Genomic DNA, 16,615 nt, shown 5'->3' with positions numbered 1-16,615 from the left:
CTCACACATCCCTCATACATGCAGTGGCAGGTCTTTGGAAGGAGACCTACATTTTCTGTGCACATAAATGTCAGTTTGGCTGGAATCTGTTCTCAGCTGAACCAGCCTGAAACTAAAGGAACATCACTGACTGTGCAGCTGTCACTCTAGGTTTACACACTTGTAACTCAGCCTGTTCTGAAATCTCAGTCAGTCTGTATCTTCATGGACTGAGTATATAACTTACTAAAAGTTTGTCTGCAAGAGAGAAAATAAGACAAAGGACACACAGAAAAATTTCTCCATTTCACAGATATCCTCAGAATCTTAGGAAAATGTGAGGTGCTTTTAAAGAAAGGATACAGAGACTAATTTGGTGTACTTTATCCCAGATTGTCATACTGAAGATGCATGGATAATATTGGGGAATGCCTATGTACAGACAGATGTAACCTTGTGGCTCTTCAACTCCAGGCCAGAAGTTACTTGCTCACTGCTGTTGCTTGTGCTCAAAACACCAGGTCTTGCCAGGTATTTTTATTTTCTGGAATGGAGTATAAAATTAGCCCATGGTGAGAGGAAAAGATTGGAATATTTTAACCCCATAAATTTTTAAGGAGGTCTCAAGTGCTCCAATGTCACAGGTACAAGCATTCCCATGGAAATATATAGCCAACATCAGTCCTTAAAACTAAACTGGGTTATGCTTGAAGTATATAAATACTGTGGGCACCTGCTCCCATTTCTATTCCATACTATACAAGTGCTCCCAGAAATGTTTTCTCTTTATGTCCTGTTTTTATTTTATTTACTAAAGTCTTCTGATTATAATAAAGAAATATATTAACATAATTCAACATGGTAATTAAAAGACTTGCTTTATACAAAATAATTGCCCTACATTTTTTCTTCTGGTTTATTTATTCACCTTCCCTCCACTTCTTCCCACACATGGGTCTTTTACTCAGCTTTTTTTCTCCCTGAGGAGTTAGAGATGAAATCATCATCATTAAACATTTAATTTTATTCCGTATCCCTCACAGCTTCAGATTTACTCCTCTGAGAATGTGTTTTATTTTAGCTATAATGGTTTGATGGTGGTTACCAGAGGCTACCTTTAATAAAGGTGACTGAAGGATTTTCTAGAGAATAATTTTCTTTTGGAAATACACCAAAGAACAGATCTTTACCAAGAATGTATCAAAAGCTGAATAAATTGCAACAGGAAAAAACTGCAACAATAAAACGGCCATGGTAGTACCAAAAATGTTTTATGCTGGCTATGCAGAAATACAGATTTTTGGTTTTATTTATTTTCATTTCAGTTTGCTGTATGCTTAAATGTAGCATGAAATACGTATTTCCTTCTATGCAGTGCTATATATTTTCAAATTATCACAGTAAAATGATCTTAAATCAAAATAGCTTATAACAACTGTATAAATTCTTGCACAGTGCATCCAAACAACATGAGATTGGCTCCTTTTGGAGCTGGTGCAGCAAAACACCACCCAAGCTCCAGCATGCTTTCAGGCACCTCAACCAGCTTCCCTGGAGCTTCCTGTGCCGTGGGGATGGCTTAGCTCACACCTGAGCAATGGCCTCTCTAATTACCTTTTTTGCTCTCATTCCTTTTCACATTTCTCCCTCTTGCCCCCAGCCTTTCTCTTTCCCTTCTCCTGGCCCCTCCTCTGTGTCCACTTGATGGCTGGTGGGAGAGTGATGTGCCCCATCTCTTTCTGGGCACTGAAGAGCTGTGGGCTGCCCTGTTTCTTGCACAAGAAGCCAGCATTCACATCCTTACAGCTCACAGCAAAAGCTCTGACAGCCACTGAACAGAGCAGAGCATTGGGACTGCCTCTGAGATACATTTATTATTATATAAGGATTTGGGCTTGAGGAAATATAATGATAGCAGGTGGCTTTAATGAAAATTGTTTTGGCATGATATGGCTCAAAAGCCCTAGCTCTAGCCACCATTTGCCCCTTAATATGCCAGTACACACACCAGGAAGATTAGAGTCAGTTAGCAAGGCTCAGACACAACTGACTTGGGGAGGAACAGCCAATCCACTTGAGACTCTTCAGACATGTAACTAATAACAAGTTGTCAGCTTACATTAATTTTTACACATCTTGGCTACATCAGAGATATACAGGCAAAATCTAGTGCTCAGAGGAATGACACGGAGTTGAGGACTCCACAGGGAACTTAATCAGTGCACACATATTGATCACAAGTAGTTTTTTCATTGTGATGAGATTTCTTTCCTTGTGTAACTCTTTCAGAATAATGTGTAGGAGAAAAGATAATCGAATGGAAATTGCATCTGCAAAATATGAGAGGCAGTTGGAATATTTTGTGAAATGCTGCTCAGTGAAGCAAAACATCTCTCACAGTACGAGTTCTCTGTCTGAAAGATGCATCCAATATGCATAAATGTAGGTGACTTTCAGCATCAGGAACATGGGTTGTCATATAATCATAAAATCATTGAATGGCCTGAGTTAGAAGGGACCTTAAAGATCATCTAGTTTCAACCTCCCTACCACAGGCAGTAACACCTTTTACAAGACCAGGTAGTGCAGAAGCCCACCCAGCCTGGCCTTGAACACTTCCAGGGAGGGGGCATCCACAGCTTCTCTGGGCAACTTGTTCCAGTGTCTAGCTGCCCTCACAGTAAAGAATTTCTCCCTAATATCTAATCCAAATCTACTCTGAGTTTGAAGCCACTCCCCCTTGTCCTGTCACTCCATGCTCTTGGAAAGGTCTCTCTCCATCCTTCTCACAGGCTCCCTCTGGGTACCGGAAGGTCACAATTAGGATTCCTTATGAAGGGCTGAGTCTGATCTCAGTTAAACCTGCTTGACCTGAAATGAATTGATTTGATTTTACTGATGCAAATGGGATCCACGACTGGCATCATGTTTAACCTGAGCAAACCGTTGCCCTTTTCTGCAATAGCATCATATTCTCAAAAGAAACTGCTGAACCTGATTATTAAAAAAAAAATTCTTTACAAAATGTACAGAAAACTGAAAGTTTATCTAGAGCCGAACCTCCCAGACATCTACCTGACACCAGGAAGCAGCTATTCCAGATCTCTGTTTCTACACCTGGGGTAAGAAGATATGCAGCAGGGGCCACACACAGAAAACACTGAGGCAGAGTCCCATTTTATCTGTGGAACATCAAGACATAGGTGAACTCAGTAACTTTGCTTGAAGACACACAGATAATCTCAAGATATAGGATACTCTCAGTATAAAGGCTCATTCCTTGCTTAAAATACAGTTAGTTCCAGTGTGAGTCAAAAGAGAAGCCTAGACCAAAGTACTGTCCACTTAGCTGGCACTATTTTGTGCTCTCCAGAGCTGACTTTATCATCTACAGTTCTCCCACGCAGCTCCCTGCAAAGGTATCTGAGAGTCTCACAAGTGCCAAGTGTCCATAACCTAAAGGATGGGAAACATCCTGTTACATAAAAAGAAATTGTTCAGCTAAACACTGTTAAGATTTATCTATTTATTTTTATTCCATCAAGTACATGAAATAAATTATTTAGGAGCCCAGTCTCATGCTTCTGATGGCTGAATGTGTCCAGAATACTGAAGTTTAATAGGAAAATAATAATGTGGGAAATCCAAAATTTCTCAGTCAGATTTCATACTTGGGCTAAAAATTAAGGATATTACTAGTTGTGCAAAGTTCCATCTTGTTGCTTTGCTCTTGGGATCTCAATAGGTTACTGACTATATTAAAGGCCCTAGTTATGCTCTCAATTTAGTTTATTGTAATTTTATTAATAGTTTATTCTGATGCTCTGATGCAACCATCTGAAAGAGCACAATCAAGCCTAAATCTGTGTGAGGCTAACATATACCTTGTATTAAGAGCTCCCACTTTAAAAAGAAATTTGCCAATTATTTTTTAGTAAAATCTCTTTTTTTTAAATAAAACAACAGTTTTTAAAGATGTGTTTAATATCACAAGCTTGTTCAGACTCTAATTCTGGTTTTATTAATATAGGATCAGCAAAATATACTTTCACTGGGTCTGAACACTTATATATTCCACTTATTAATGATATTTTAGTATCTTCCCTTTTTTCCTAAAGAAGCTGTATCATAAAAAAAACCAGGCAGAAAATGTAGTAAGGAGATGCTGTAGTGGAGTGACTCTACCTTGCTCACTCAGTAGACTAATGTTTCCTTTTAGAGGATGTGCTACTGGAAATGCGTGAGGATTGCCTACCATTTGGGGATGAAGTATTTTACTACCTGAAATATTGCATACCTGTAACACCATTAAATAGTAAGACAGTCAAACGAGATGTGTAAGACACAGTGAAAGACGACATTGTCTTTCAAAACTTGTTGCACTCTCACAAATTCAGGGGAGTGGGGAGGAGTAATTTAGTTCCATTTTGGGGCACTCTGCAGTGACAGGCCCACATTTGGAGAGGGGAAATAGACCTCTCTCATTTTCAGAAGTCCAACCCAGATTGTACAGTTTCCTCCTGCTGAGTCATAGTAAATCCTGGCAGCAATCCCACTGACCACATCTCTCTTTCATGCTGGACTGTTTACTGCAAAGCAAACTTTAGCCTACAAGCTCCCAGGAATGTATCTCTGTACTCCAAGGCCACGTTAAACCTGCCTGCACTGGTAGAAACCGTGAAACAGAAAGACTCATCTTGAATGATCAGCATTTACAGCTAAGGCAATATTGTGGTTCAGTGACCTGGAAATATTTGAAAAGTGAGTCCAAATGACACTCTGGAGCTGCTTCAAAAGCAATAGCATGGCCCAGGATTTTCCCAACATGCTCATGTTTAGTGCGAGGCAGTTTCAGAAAAAAATTACATTCAGTTCTGCAATGAAGTGACCACAGTTTGTCCCCCAACAAATTAATAAGTCATCCTGTTTATGACATTTATTTCAGAGGCACTATTGAGAAAGAGCAGATTTCAGAATACTATTTGTATAAACTTAAGGAGCAAAGTCAAAACAAACCTCTGGGGAAAATGAGTGCTTGTTTTCTGCTAAAGTTTCCCAAGGAAAATGAAGCACGCATGAACAATTTCAATTTCAGATCACTTTGGATGAAAGAGTTTGTATGTAATCCCAGAGAATCTTCAGTAACCTGCATTCAGAGCAGAAAACACATCATGCAAGTCATGGGGCAAAGGGGACCTAAACAAACACTGGTGATGTAATACTACAGGCCTGGAAAGGATCTTGCAGCTCTCCTAGTGCAATACCCTACACTGAAGACAGATCAAAGATGCCTATAACCTTCACAGAAGTTGTGTGCCTAACTTGTTTTTGAAAGTCCTCTAGCACAAGAAGGAAAGAAAAAGCTGCAATAGTGTTAGTCAATAGTCTCCCCCATTGTTTCACTGTCCTTGTGGCCAAAAGGCTGTCCTTATTATTCAGCCAAGGCCAGTTAACTTGTCAGCAGTGAACAGTGTCAATATGATTCGTTCTTGTCAAATCTGTCAGCTGTTTTTACCATTTTAATATGCTCCAGGCACTTATGAATTGATTACCTAACCACCTCTTCCAAAATAATTCCAGGAACTGCTGTTGCACTGCATAATCTGTAATTCTCTGTTTGCAGTTGGTTTGGTTCTTTTTTAAATGTAGGTACTGAATTTGGTTGTCTTGCATGGGATCTGCCCATCTTTTGCGAGTTTTCAAAGATAACAGCACATTTCAGAGATTTTTTCGTATTTCTTTAAAGAAGTGAAGTTGAATGTCATCAGGACCTGATGGCTTCAATTACACTTAACATATCCATACATTTTTTAACTTAATTTATCACTATTCTGGTCATGCTCCTATTTTCACATTTAATTTAATGTAGTTAAGTATCTGATTGGAAATTAATCTTTTTATGTGAAGACAGTGAACACTTCAGTACTCTGTGAATTGCCTGTTAGGTTATGAACCTTTACTTTGCCCTTCTTTTGCTTCTCTTACTTTACCTTGCATAATTTTGCTACCTTTATGTTCCAAAATAATGTTAACATCTTACCCTCTGAACTTTCTCCATTCCTATTAAATGCATATCTAATTATGTTCCTTATTTCTACTTTTTGTATGACTCCCTTTGATTTTAGGTTCGTAGGAAAGTCTTGATGCAATTGCAATGCACTTTGCTCCTAATATTTTAAGTTATCTCCTGTAAGTTTGTCACTGTACATTTGACGTAGCTCCTTCCACAATTCCTGATGTGCTTTATTTCGTAGATTAAGTATTTCAGAAACTCAAGTCACACTTCTTTTTACTGATCACTAGGCTTCTCTCATTGTGCTTTCTTCTAAAATTTAGCTCACTTCTAGCTTTAACAACCTCACTGAAGTGGTGATTGCTGGTTTGTGGGTGACTAAATTAGAGGGTTTTGTTACTGAGATTCTTAAATTGGAAACAATGATAGAACACTGAAGTGCCTTTATGCTTCAGCTGCAAAACTTAAAATTGCTCACAGACACAGTATATTTATATATATTGTTCATGTAAAGATTACTGACAGTCTCAGAGGATTTTTGAAACATTCAAGAAACCCTGCTTTGAATATCAAAAGTCAGTTTTAAATTCTGTCATAAATTGACATGTCTTACATTGTCATATCATACCTGGATATTATTCACCTTTGCAGGGACTCCTCAGGGGCAAAAGGCCTCCTTAGACCTCTTGACATGTGCACATCACAGCCTCATTGTGGTTATGAGTAATGCCCATGGGGCAGAGAGAGAAGGAAATAAAGGAAAAAGAGGTTGCATAGGGACAGTGTAGTTAAGTCTGGCTTAAACTCATGAATTTGTGTAGAAACTAAATAAAATCAAAATGTAAAGAAACCTCCAGAAAAACTTCCAGATGCTGCTATTATTCAAATAAGGGAGTACAGTTGGCAGAAAGCAAAGCCTACACTCTAGTTGTGTCAGTGGATTAATGTCAGGAATATGCCAGTGCCACTCCATGGAGCAGTCAGTGATGACAACTTTTCTCAGCAGTAAGAGACTTCAAATCCATACAGCCAAAATCAGCATTTCTCTGGCAGCTGGAAAGGTCAGCTGGCATCCAATCTTCACTGATCAGTAAAGCTCCTTTCTGGCTACTACAGCACACAGCTCAACTTCAAGGACTGGCTTCGTATGTCAGTTTTTGGAGAGTCATTCAGTGTGAATATCACAGAAAAAGCACTTGTCACAACTAAGAGCATGGCCTTTTGAAACAATTCAGAGAGCTAGACCTAAATGGTCCATTATGGCAACATTCCTGCATGCTAATGTATACTCAAGGATATTAGTCTTCCATTTTCCTGTGTGGTCAGTGCAGAGAGAAAGGCTTTCTGAAGCTCTAAGCCTCCTTTTCTGGAGGAAAAGATCTCTCTTCAACCTAAGTAGATGGCAGCAGGCTACAGTATGGGAGTTCTTGTGTTAAAATGCAATAGTCATAGCAAGAATGTAATGATCTCCTTGAAAACACAGACACTGTACATTAATAAATACCCACCTGTGAACGTATTTGCTCCCTGAAGTGCAATGCACGCTTACTGCCCTTCACAGAAACATTCAAAAAGCATCCAAGGCATGGAAAGATCCCAACATACTATACTGTAAGGCTACTGTAATGCCTCCTGTCCCCAGAAATCAAAATGTTTTGCAGCTACTAATGAACTAAGCTCCACAAGATGCTCAGAGTCTGATTTTAAAGCAGATATTACCAAAAGACCATTAACACAGTATTCCACAGTGGTTATCAGTAATCATGAACAGTACCTTACAGCTTCCTAGACATACTTTAAGTTCCTTTTTTAAGGCCTATAAGCCTGGTCAAACTCCTCTCATATGCTCTGGGAAAGAGAAGCACTCCTTATCAGAAAGATAAGGCTAATCCTACTTTGCTCTATATGAGTGTATTGGAATACCTGAAATGTGGCATCTGTACATTCTGTTGACAGCATGCAGCTGGTCTAGAAGAGCTGTGTTTCTTCTGCCCTCCATGACAACACAGTTTCCCATACTGGCTGTTTAGGAAACCATATAGAGCAACTGTCATCTTTTATATTTAGTCTCCAGAGATACACATGCATTTTCCCCTCTTATTGTGTCAGTTCTTCTCCTCCCACTACAAGGGTGAAATATTAATTGGCAAAGCTGACAGCAGTACACATACCCTGTTGCAAATACATCTCTAAAGAAGAAAATGTTACTTTCTGTCTTTAGGGCACAATTAAGTTAGTTACTTCATTTTCTGCAGAGGAAAAATAAAAATCCTAAATGCTCCTACTTCAGTGACAACATTTCAGCATCGTACAAGTGATGGCTTGGAGACAGTAAGAGAATCTATTCAAAACCACAAAAATTTACAGAAATTTCCAGGTCACTAGTCCTCTGCCACTCTTAGAAATCAGTCCAGTTATCCACTGCCTCTTAGGGAAACCATGGATAAATATTAACATGGTCTAGCTACTGTGAGCAATGTGGCTTGAACTCATGCTGTGGTGGCAATTAAAGATAACCAGAAAGTACTTTTCTGTCCACGTGCAAGGTCTTATTTCTGGGATGAATGATCTGCACCTGCCTTATTAAGACAACAGTTCTCTATGCAGGAGAAAATTACTAAGACAGTATAAAATTTTAATATATTTTCAAAAGCCTGAGCCCCTAGAGAGGTTCAGGTACTGCTTTTGTTTTTCACTTTTGACTTCTGAACATTATTTTACCACCTTTAATTCAAAGGGTAGTATTCTTCTTCTGGCAAAATTTTCCCACTGCAATGTTTCTATCTTTAAAAAATTGCAGCCTGCGCTCTCCACAAAAGCTCATTGTTTCTGGGCAGTAAGAAAACAGCACTCCTCTGAGGCCTAGTCTTCACTCTGCTTTTGAACAGTTTTGATAAGAAAGAGGGGCCCTCTCACACACATCATCACTGTGAAATGCACCCTGCATAATACAGCAGGTGACATAGATAATGAAAGCTAGTGTAGTCCTCAATTCCTTGTAGTAGATGAGCATAAATTTTACAAGTTATGCCTTACTGAGCAGAATCTGTAGCAGAGCTTCAGGAAATGTCTCCGTAACTCTTGACTTATTACCAGTGCCCATGGTATCTTGTATAGGCCTAACTGGATACTGTTGTATATACTGGATAGTGAGAGGTTTACTGATATTTTTGAAGAATATGAAAATGACATAATAATGACAGAACAGCTTTATAACATTTTTATGCATCATAATGATGAGAATTTTAAAACTTCCTTCTATCACTTTATTATGAAGCAATTATAAATCACCATGAATGTGCCAAGTACACAGCACACTGATTCTTCTGGCATGCTTTCCAACAATTCTCCCTGCTGAATATAAAAGGAACAGGGTCTGGCCGTGCTGGAGAGCTGGCCATGTGCATTCTTATCACTCCCAGGCACTCAGACAAGGTGACAGGCACATGACCGAGTTGGGAATTCACCACAACCAGTCCAGCAAACAGCAGTTTGGAACAGCAATTTTCCACACGGAGCACTAATGAGAATTAGTTTTCTTTCATATGAAATTTTAATGCCAAGAGCCACACTGCCAACCCTATAATAAAATTCTTAGTGAATAACTGATGAGAACGTATCTTTCACACTCTTACAAGTGTTTCCTTGCTACGTGAAGGGAAGAAGTGTGTTTTCACAACTGATATGAAGCAGGTGCTATTGAAAGCCCTCTGACTCCGCATTAGGTGTGAATTACTAGGCAGGACTGCTAAAAGACAAAACATTACAGCGTTAAAGGACAAAAATGACTGTTTTTAGTAAATGCAGTGATTTCTGACATCCTACTGCATTTTTTTTAATCTGTAATGGGAAGGAAATTTTAGAAAAATTACATGCCACAAATGTAGTAACAATAATAACAGCATGTCTAAATATATTTTTAAAATGTGAAATGATATACAGGACAGCATACTCAACAAATTGGCTCATCTCTACAGAAAATATGGATCACAGAGACCATTCACCGCAACATGATAATTTTGTTTAAATTATATGGGCTGATTATCCATGCTTGAAAATAAAAAGGGGAGGGGATACACATGCATTGAAAAATAGCTGCATTATCATTTTATGGACAAAAAGGGAAGGAGAAGAGAGAAAACAAAATTCTTTCATCCCCAAATTACAAATCAGCTGATACAGTTGCAACAACAAATGTCATTTACTTGCATTCATGAATGTAGTTTAAAAAATCAGATTTGAAATTATTTCAGGCAATAGCTCAAATATATTAACTTTTGCTTAGCAGAACAAGGTCAGAGAAGCAAGTATACCCTCTGCTCTTTTGCAAAATACCTCTTTCAACAGGATCCAGCCTTGACTTACATACCTGAGTGGTGAAAAGCTTTGTTTCCCTTCCACCAATGTTTTTACAGGCAGTGGTGGACTGCCTGGAAAAAGGCTCAAGATTTTGTTTGTTCTAAATACTCGCGTAAAATAAATACATATAACAAATCTAGTGGCTCTCTGATTCTGGTGTCAGGTAAAAAGAGCAAAGAGGACAAAAGTCAGATGTTGCCTGGTCTGAGGCTCTATCTAGCGCTATAAACCCTTGCTCCAAAGGCAAAAGGCTAATTGAGCTGCTCCAGGCAACAGCAGTGCTTATCAGAGCTAATTTATTTTGTGGTCTATTATTGCCAACATCACCTCAGCTACCAGGGAAAGTGCTAGAAATCCTTTTGTTTCTGTGAAAGGACATCTTTTCTTATGCAAAGGCAGCACTTGCTGAGGCTCTCACATATTAGAGCCTCCACCCCCTCTCTAGAGGGTGTCTAAAATTTGTTTGGATTTGATGAGTATTTTGATTTTAGAACCATTAACTCTTGAGGAGAGAAATTGGCAGCGTAGCACATTATGCAGCTCTCAAACAAACATCTTCACTCCCCCTCAACTGCTCTTTCCCTCTCCTGATGTCCCTATCAGGAATATATGCTGCAGCAGCCTACTATGTTCCATGCATAGTTCAAAAGTGCAAATAAAAGCACTGAATTCAAAATGGGATCTGTGGTAAGGCCTAAATAGCAATTGCAACTGAGTTTGTTAAGCTAATATCATTGAAGAAAACATCTTCCTGATTGTCTAGGAAAGGTCTGTATAATGAAGTTTGGCTCAAGCTTGCCTAGGAAATGCAGCTGACCCCTGGCTGCCATGAGAAATATTCATATAGACTGGACAGCCTCTCTATATAACAGAGTTACTTTACGCTAACGGAGTTGTTTCACATCACTGATGGTTTCTATATCAATTTAGTTAAGTTGATGCAAGATGTTGCAGGAATAGTCTTTCTCCTTTAAAAAAAACCTAAAAGATGTCATTTTGAATTAATTCAAATGAGACAGAAAATATCAGTTAAATTAAAACAACCCATAGGTTTATGCCTGAATAATCTCATGTTTGATCAAAGAATACTTAAATCCACAACTAACTTTTCCTGACATCTCGGTGATGTTGAGCTGATTATATCATTCTTGACCCTCCCTGCCTTCCCTACTAAATGTAGACTTCATTAGGAGAACTAAATGAGAAAATATTATTCCAGTTAATTATGTTGTTCTGCAAAGGAAAGGAACATAGATTCATACAAGGCAAAGAATCCACCTAAGAAAATCAGAACCTAAACCAGTAATTCACAAGAAAAATACTTTCTCCATTGCATCTGTTCAGTTCTTTAATGTTAATAGTAGAAATTTCTTTTAAGTAAGGAAAAGATGTATGGTCCTTTTTCTATGACATGACCACTTCAGCAAATTTGGGATGCCCCTTGTTCAGAAACAACTATTAATAATACTCTTACGCTTTGATTTCTGTATGGATCATTTTCATAGCTTTATTACTGTCAGAACTCTGTTAACATACAGAGCCTACAAAATACCCATTAAATTTGTATTAGGTAATAAGTGCTTGGTGGAGTTTTTTTTATTTTTAACATGTACCCACTGAAGACAAGAGCTAAGATATTAGCCTTTTAAAATATCAAGTGAACTTTGGATCAAATTACTTCTTTCCTTATCCCCCTCAACCTCAAATTTCTCCTTTTATTCAAACCTGAGCCCTACTGGACAAATGGAAAAAGAGTATCAGAGCAAAAAAGTCCTTAAATATGCATTCTCTTTCTCTATATGTTTAATGATTCAAGTACTATCTACCAGAAAGAGCAAAAACAAAGTAAAATCTAAATTGCTAAATCTGTAAATTGAATGTATATCCTGAGCTCCTACTTACCAATGTCAGCTCTCACTATTTAGAAGCCACTTGGAAGTAGTTAATTTATCAATTCAAGTAATCCCTTACAGCAGCTTTGCAGTACACCCAGAAATTGTCTTCAGGAAGCCAGTCCTTACATTGAAAACTACGAAGGAAGAGGCAGGAAAAGGTCCCTGCACCTGCCACGGCCAAATGGCAACGACTCGGCCTTGAAGATGAGAACAGAAGTGTGTGCTGGGTGGGATGGCCAGTGGCTGCAGTCCACGGGGAGCGTCATTGCTGCATTACTTTAGAGATGACCACAATATATGATGTGGCCCATAAAGGCTGGTTTATTTTCACCCAGTTCAGAGACACGAGGGGTGCGTAGGAATAAGCTTTAGACAAGGTATAAAAACACTCTGAACAGGGTGGATTTACTCTAGAGGGAAGAAATCGTCTTGTGCAATCCGGAATTAAAGTTTTTGGTTTAATCACAATTTTTCCCTAGGGTTTTGGCTGTTCAGAAGAATAAGCTATATAATCTGTTAGTTCTTTGACACTGCCAAGAACTAGCAGTCATTAGAAATCTCATTTTTTTGAAGCAGTGATGCTAAGGAGATAGACACATTATTAACCTGGAGCACCACTTGCCTGGCAAGCAGGAGGTATACTACTGGGCTAAAAGCACATAGTATTGGCTGACAAAACCAACTGCAGGGTAAAGGCTGGTGTCAGGAAAGCACTTTGGTTCACCCTCAGCTTCCAGCATGGATGGCAGCTGCTCAGTGTGTTTGAGGGGTAGTCAGATACTGTACGTGTTCATTGTTAGTGAGGTGGTCTGAGTCAGACACTGAATCTTATCAAGGTCAGAAGAGATGACCAGCAAGCAGCTTTACCTGTCTCCTGCCACTACAGGTAGAGAACACAGGGACGATGTGGTTGTGCAGCTGCTGTTGTTGCACTCCGGACTGACCCGAGAGGTTTCATGCTGGCTTTACATGACTTGTTTCCAACACCACAAAAGCTGATGCCTGCAGGGATGTGTGGTACTGGAAACAGACAAAGGCAAGGACACAATTTCCCAGAGCTGCCTGCAGATGCTACCCTTATTTTTGATCCATGAGACAGCTGGAACTAATGCAATAGGCCATTGAGTAGGAGAAAGGCTGCTTATCACCATTAAAGTGGTGGAGGACATATATTCCAAGGAGCCCCCAAAAAAAGACACAGTGGTACATTAAAACTTAGAGTTCTGCCTATGACCTTGTGTGGCATGGTCTCAGGCACTGGAAAGAAGACAAGGGAGAGCAAAAGCACCTGGGGTTATCAGAGCATTGTGGGGAATATCTTACTCCAGGCATCTTGCAGAGGCAGTGAGTGACCCCACACCCAGCCATAGACTTCCTGCCAGTAGCTTGGTACCTCTGCCTTACTGCAAACCCATTTTAAGAGTGTGTCTGGATTGGTGCCAGAGCATTCAATGCCTCACAGAACTGTGCTCTCTCTGCATTAAAAATATCATTCACCTTTTTTGTAGTTGCTGGAAACATCACGGGGAGATCCAGGACACAGGCTAATGGGGAAGACATGGCTGTAGGACAGGCCTGTCAACAAAGCTTCTCTAGGAGAGTAGAGCACAGGGGAGCTGCAGGTGTGGCATCTGGGCAGCCCCTCCTGCCCATGTGACAACCAGCATGCTGCAAGGCCATGGAGCTGAAGGGCAGCACTGGCTCCCTGCTCACAGCCCTGGCGGGGCTCACACTGCCGTGGAAAGAAAGGAACTGATGAGCTGCATTGGCTTTCCACAGCCTTCCAAGATGAGAGAGGACTGGGGCTATGGATTATGGTGTTGGTGCTATATGATAAATATTCATTAATGATTAAAAATCTTCATTAAACTTGCACCTACTGAACTCATGAGGCTATGGTAACGTAAAGAAGCAGCAAAAAAGCCAGCTCTTTTCAAAAGCTTTTTTTTTTTTTTTTACCACTTTGTTCATACTTGTGGTGTCAGCTGTGAGCACTTTGAAGGAGTCAGTAAAATACACAGTTAATAGTCACAGTGAATATCTGCTGTTTAGATCAATGCTCAGCTTCTCTAGTCATCTGTCAGGATTACTCTGATCCCACAAATCCCCATGCTTTTGCTGCAGGGCAGCAGCCCTGTGGAGGAAAGGCTGAAGGATCTCTACCTTTTTTTTGTTTAGGACTACCATACAGATTTAACATGCTCAGTGAAATCGATATGTGATACTCCCACTGCCCTGTGCTGGAAACAGCAGTGGAGTGCACCTGCTCAGCTGTAGCTGCTAAGGAGAAGAGTGTCTGCCTCCCAGACATACTGACAACTGCCTGTTTTCTTTTTCTGTCCAATTTGGAACTGACCATCAGCACTCTTGTGTAAACACTGAAATCTGGGTCAATCAAGCTCATGTACGACAACAGAGCATAACATCTGCCCAGAGCTGTAAGTGATCTGTACAACTGTCTGCAGAGTACTTCTCTCTCCGCTTCCCCCTCTGCCTCACCACCATTTCAGCCTTTTGGCCCTGGGTCACTGATCATCTCCTTGCACAACACAGAGGACATCTACCCACTCACCAACCATACATGTAAAATACTAGGAAATCATGCAGCTTAGTTAAATCTTAAAAAAAAAAAATCTTTGAGAAGGAGACAATGTCAAACCTTTGCCACACTAATAGATGACCAGCCTGATTTTGGCAAAGACAATCACTGTTTTTCCATCATACTTTGTACATAAAAATATAGATTTTGGGTTATTGCATGTACACAGATGAAAGAGGGAAAAGCTTTATGAAAGGACACTAACCTGCTTGACAGCAGAAACTATTTTTAAATTTACACAGATAAATATACAAATAAAAGACACAAACTTCTGGTCATTTTCCTCTCCTCAATATTTATTATCCTCTACCTAGAAAAATAATTTCCATCTTCTATTTCCCTGAATACCTTAGTTAAAATCTCCAGCATTTTTAGAATTCCATATTGTGCACAATACAGAGACACTGTTTCCTGAGCTAATCTATTTGTCACATAGCTTGTCTTCAAACAATTAGCTCCATCAGGATTTCTCTGTAGCAAATCAATTGCTGGTAGCTTTGGCTCAGCCAGATATAAGCTTTTGCATGTTGACATGCCTCTCAAAATAAATCACAAAAAATGGCAAGTGGCTGTTACAGTAAGCTTCTCGAAAATAAATTACAGTTGCCATACCATGTAGCCCTTTGAGTCTGATTTATCCTTTACCCTTTCAGTATATTCCCCCAAAATAGAATGAGACAGACATGCTCCATTAACTTGTCTTTGGTAAGTTGTAATTACTTGGAAAATTCCTTTAAAGTTGCTGCTTGTTAATGTGAGGAAGATTGGAAAAGTCCAGCCCAGCCCAAAGGTAAGCAAGCCAAAAAACCAACCAACCAACCAAAAAACCACCCAAAACCAACTAAAAGGCACATATAACAGAAAAAAAAAAGGCCAATAGACCAGAAAAAGAAAAAGCTAGTAGGCCAGTAGGCTCATTACAATAACACGCTTCCTGCAACTTATATTGCATGACCAGTCCAGGTCTAGGTAAAATCAGTGTTTTCTGAATTTACAGTGTATAAAGACTTTTATATTTTCATGAGTTTGTCCAATACTGCATTTCCTCTTTTAAGAAAAAACTTCAGGAAGCAAATTTAATAAGGCTGCAGAAACCATGTGCCACTGAACTAATGAATTAAAATATTTCCCTGATTTCACAATCATCTTTGAAGAGAAGCCACTCACCCCTAAGATGAAGCAGGAGCCCTGGTGATGGTGGCAGATTTTTTTGCCACATGTGATGCCAAGCATACGGTGAGCAGCAGAGGTTAAGACAGCTGGTTATAATCAATCGGGTTATCACAGCTTAATTAGTGACTGCTGATTTGTGCAAGTCCTCATGCCTGACAACTACCATTTCTTGACTAAGGCAACTGCAAAGGTAGCATGTTAACTTTTACCTGTTTTCATCACATGAAATATTTATAAACAAATACAAGCATGTTTTGCAAGTAATCTCATTACTAAGTTTTAAGTAAAACGATTACAATGCCCTTCATTTAGTGTTTTCAAGAAATTATTTGCAAATATATTATTGGCTGAAGGCCACAAACATTTACCCAGTGCTACTAGGGTAAATTTGGTGGCAAATTTAATCCTTTTGTGCCAGGCGTTCCAAGAAAAATCATGACTTTTTTCCCCTAGTGATTATATGTAAAGATTTTATGAGCCTGTGAAAGGAATTGCAGAAAGTCTGGACATTTTTCTCCTTAGCCATGAGAGTTTGCTTCTGCGCACACTTCAGAAGAGCTGAGTTATCAGCATGACTTGGTGTTGCATAGGGGTCAG

Source organism: Coloeus monedula (genome assembly GCF_965178545.1).
Source record: "Coloeus monedula genome assembly, chromosome: 4".
Lineage (NCBI taxonomy): Eukaryota > Metazoa > Chordata > Aves > Passeriformes > Corvidae > Coloeus > Coloeus monedula.
This window is presented reverse-complemented; position numbering follows the sequence as displayed.